The sequence below is a fragment of the Tachypleus tridentatus genome, chromosome 1 (genome assembly GCF_004210375.1).
Source record: "Tachypleus tridentatus isolate NWPU-2018 chromosome 1, ASM421037v1, whole genome shotgun sequence".
NCBI lineage: Eukaryota > Metazoa > Arthropoda > Merostomata > Xiphosura > Limulidae > Tachypleus > Tachypleus tridentatus.
In genome coordinates this window covers 182147630-182152651 of record NC_134825.1, presented here as the reverse complement: position 1 = coordinate 182152651, position 5022 = coordinate 182147630, and positions in this window count along the sequence as shown.

Sequence of the window (5022 nt, the reverse complement as noted above, 5' to 3'; positions counted from 1 at the left end):
ATTTTGATAATATTGCTATGACACAGCGGAACCAGGACTGGAAGTGGCTTCAGTGATTGACGGTGGTTCTTGAACTTACCTGTTAGTCTTCCTGGCGGGTTATGATCATTACATTGCTAAGTAAATATTTTACAACTTTGAAGACTGGATGTCTCCATTGGTTTTTTACACCATTTTCTGTTTTAATTGCTGTTTTATTTTACCTTCATTTTACTTTTTTACAAATTTTACTCCATTTACTTGACTTTTATCTTTTTTTACTGGACATTTGGCTACTCGTTATTACGATTTTGCGGAGTGTCTTTTAAAACTTTTATTCTTTTACATTTTGATACTAGTTGCTATGACACATAACCTGGAACCAGGACTGGAAAGACCAACTTCAGGTGACTGACGGTGGTTCTTGAACTTACCTGTTAGTCAGGTTATGATCATTACCTTTTGCTAGAGTACCTTACAACTTCTTATACTCTGCCTTCTATCTTAACATTGTAGACTAGGTGTCAACATTGGTTTTATACTTTTGTTTTACCTTCATTTCCATTTATGTCTATTACTACATTTATTTATTTATTTTACATTTTTACCGAATGTCTGGCGCAGATAGCCCTCTGCTTTGTGCCATAAAACACTAAATCAATCAATCAATCAACTTTCATTTAGAGTTCTTTGTAAGATATTGAATCAGATCTTTCACTTAGAGTTCTTTCTAACATATTGAATCAGATCTTTCACTTAGAGTTCTTTGTGACATATTGAATCAGATCTTTCATTATGAATCAAGATTTACATGTATTTATACTAAAATTATATCAAAATGAACAAAATATTTTAAAAGCGAGTAGTTTTCTAGATTTGCGATTGTAATGTAAATCACTTTCACGTATCTGGCGGTGTGTGGTACAGGGGAGCTCAGGGCAGTGTGGCTCTGAGAGATGGATGATGGAAGGTCCGGATACATGATAGCAGATGCATTCTTGCCAGCCCGATGTTTGGAAGTAGCAATTGCTTGAGTGGTCAGCGGGTTCACGCCAACTTCTTGAAATAGCGAACTTCATGGCTCTCTTTTCCCCACTATACCATCCTGCAAAAGAGCAAAATAAAATTGTTATTATGAAGATTAAATTTATTTCATCCACAACTAATGTGTAAGAGGTTCATACAAAATATTTTATATATGATATTTTTTCTACACTATTGGAAATTAAAAAAAAAAGATATTAAAATTTTGAAACTTCTAAAATTTGTATAATATAAATTCTTACCATTCAAGCAATCATCAAAATGTCCGTCTTACGTTCTAGGGTTTTTGGTGTGTTTTTTTCAGTAAAATGAGGGTTTATCTTGATCAGATGGAATATATCTTGTAGAAGGCATTTTGCAGATCTTCACACATTTGTCTTTGTTGATAATCACACATGTACTTTTCGACAAGTGGTGATAAATAGGACACATACATAGCAGAATGTGTCAGGAGAATGCTCGCAGCTTCTTGGTGCCATCTCTGATAAAATCAGATAGGTCTATGTGTTCATTTAGACAGCTAGAACTAAACTGAAGTGGTGAGTGGAGTATATATATTACTATGGAAAGTTCTACAACATTCTAGAATGTTTTTGAAAATTACAGAAAATTCTCTATCAGCTACTTAGCACTGAATCAACCTGAAATATTCTGGAAAATGGGTAAATTTGAAAATTTCATTATCCAGGTCACAACAGCAAAGTTTGAAGGAGAAAAAATAGGTCTTTTCCATTTACTTTAGGCATAAGCAATTGAGAAATAACACTTTCTGTCCAGGAACAAGAAAAAAAGTAAACATTGTTTTTTTACATAGTGCACTCAAAATAAGTTAAATGTTCCCTCTGAAAGAATAACTTTTATCTCAAGAAGTGGTATATGGTAATCAAAGAACTTAAATGTACCCACTGAGCGAATAACACCTTTTATAAAAGAAGTTGAAAGTACATGCCTTGAATGGACACCTTTATAAAAAAAGAGTATGTGTGTTTGTGTTTTTCTTATAGCAAAGCCACATGGGGCTATCTCCTCAGCCCACCGAGGGGAATCGAACCGCTGATTTTAGCGTTTTAAATCCGAAGACATACCGTTGTACTAGTGGGGGACTTTTCTTAAAAAAGGATACATAGTAATCAGGAAACTCAAATGCCAAAGTTTTCTAGCTTATCTTGAAATGCTGAAATCTCCGTTTAACCAAGGGTGAAATTCTTCTGGTACTTAGCGGTACTGAGTACCGAAACTAGTAGCAGGATTTATTTGAGATCCTTTTTAGGTTTTTATATTTCCATTTATAATTTATTTTCCAGAAACCAGTGTACTTTACCCTGTCTACTCTTTGTTATTGAAAACCACCAACCATTTGTCATTGAATTTCACCGGTTATATCATTTCTTCTCGCACGCTATAATTTTATAAATCTGTGTGTAATATTTTCTTGGCACGCTGAAGGTGTCTTATGTTTCATTTGTTGCAATAATGGCGCATATGTTGCGCACTTGTTAGAGTTATTTATTATCACTGTGTTGAAGGTGGCGCAAGATGTGATTTTTGTGATTATAAATGTGAAGAAATGAATTCATGTATTTAATGTTGTAAAAATGTATCGCACTTTCAGAATATAAATTAAATCACATAATGCGATTTATTTAAAAATTGAATTGAAGAATAGTATATCATTAACTTTACTATAGATCAAGAGAACGTTTTAAGTTAAAGAAAGTACTTTTACCTGTTACTATTGTGTGATATTAATGTTGTATCATTAAAATGTAAAATAAATATAAAAATATAAGTTGTGTCGCCGAAAATAAGCAAAATGAATTGATTAGTGTACTTAATGAATATACATATATATATATGAGAATGACGTTGTTTTTATAGATGGCGACCACGCATGTTTATATGTAAAAAGCCTTTAGTTTTGGTAATAATAAAAATAATCTTATGCCATATGAATCCTAACTTACACTTTCGCTGGGCGAAAAGTTTAACATTATATTAATAATTTAAACATAAATTGCCAAAATACAAAACTTGTTAAATTTAAATACAATAAAGATATACAGAAAACGATAACCTACTGGTACTTAACGATCATTGTGGTAATTCCTATTTTAAATTTTCTGGAACCCAAAACCTTTTGTTCACCAGGAGAGTTCTTGATTATGTGAGCTAAAACGTTAAACCTTTAGTATCTGGTAATCTTTAAAACTCAACTTATCTCTTTCTTAACCTTTTATAAACAAGACCTATTTGTGGGCCTAATCTCATGGTAATAACACCACCACGAGTTAAGCATCAGTTTATCTCGATAAACCCTTATATATGTTTTTACATTAATCTTATAAATATGTATATAATAACCCTTATATATATATTTCTTTACCAACTGAATTAACCTTCCCGTGTTTAGCCACAATTAGAATTAACAAAATCTGGCCCTCTCTCCTAAACAAAGCCTGCTCTTAGGCTTTATCTAAGGATTGTGAGACGACCACTTTCCAAAGTCAATTTTTCTGTAATTTTTACACCTTATAACTCAAGACCTGTCGCACGTAAAGCCAGTAAGATATATTTTTATCAACTCAGTCTATCAGATAATTTGACAGCGAGTGCTGAATGATAACTATATGTTGTAGTTGTAATTGACGTTGTGAGAGTTACCTTTTCATTTTTATATTAATCTTTGCAGGTATTATAGAGATTTCATCTATAATATTATATATATATATAGAGAGAGACAGAGATTATAGAAAAGATAATATAGAATGAACAGTTAGTTTAAAATGTTTAATGAAACATTTAAAACTGTGAGAATTAAACATCCTCTTTAAAAGGTGTTTGATTATATTTAACCAACAGTGGTTTAAACCTTGGAATTGGTTTAGTTTCGAATTTCATGCAAAGCTGCTTGAGGTCTATCTGCGCTAGCCGTCCGTAATTTAACAGTGTAAGACTAGAGAGAAGGCAACTAGTCATCACCACATCACTCTTGCGCTATTCTTTCATCAGCGATTAGTTGCATTGATCCGTCACAGTATAACAACCCCACAGCTGAAAGGGCAAGCATGTTTGGTGGAAAGGGACTCGAACTCGCGACCCTCAGATTACGAGTCGAGTGCCTTAACCACCTGGCCATGCCAGGCCAAACCTTTCGAAATTTAGGGCTAAAAAGAACAAAGTTAAAATAGTATGGTAATAAAGTGTTTTCCTGAAAACATAAAGAATTAGACGAGGCGTGGCCTACTGCTTAGTTCGCCGGATAATAAATAAGAATGTCCAAAATATGTGTCCCATTGCCACAAAATCACAATCTGTACTTTGGATTCGTGGGTAAGCTACAAGATCGAAGTTAAATCTTCGATCAGATAAGAGCAGCTAAGAGTTAGTGTTAGGTGCTGTTCAATCAGGAATATAATACGCTACAACAGTATCGTGGTCAGCTTTAGAGTGGAAAATTAAAACTGCAACGTTTTATCCATAGTAACGAGCTATCTTCAAGAAGAGCAAAAAGTTTTTATTGAATTTGGTTTGATTAATAAGAGTAAAGAATATTTAATCAAAACATATAAGAAGTACATATAACTACATATAAATACAATGGATATTATAATACCTTAATTTTATTAACTACAAATTAACTAGAGAAACAATATTTTAAATAAATTATATGTAAAATAAAATACATTAAATGTTATGATCTTTCGACGAGTTCTGTAGATTTGCAACCTATACTTATATAAGAGAAAAACAAGTTTATTTATTTGTTTTTTGTTCGCGAACTACTCCGTGGCCTTTGAACCCACCTCAGTCAAAATTGGTAGGCTGATACAATGGACCAATAACTGTTATAAAACGGCTAATAGTTGACCATACTCACCCTGGATTACAGTCAAAATATATTTGTTTATAAAATATCTCCACAATCTTGGGCAATTTTTTAATTATGAAATGTTTCATTTTGAATTTTTTTTTTAGTTTTGTCGGATAATATATATATGA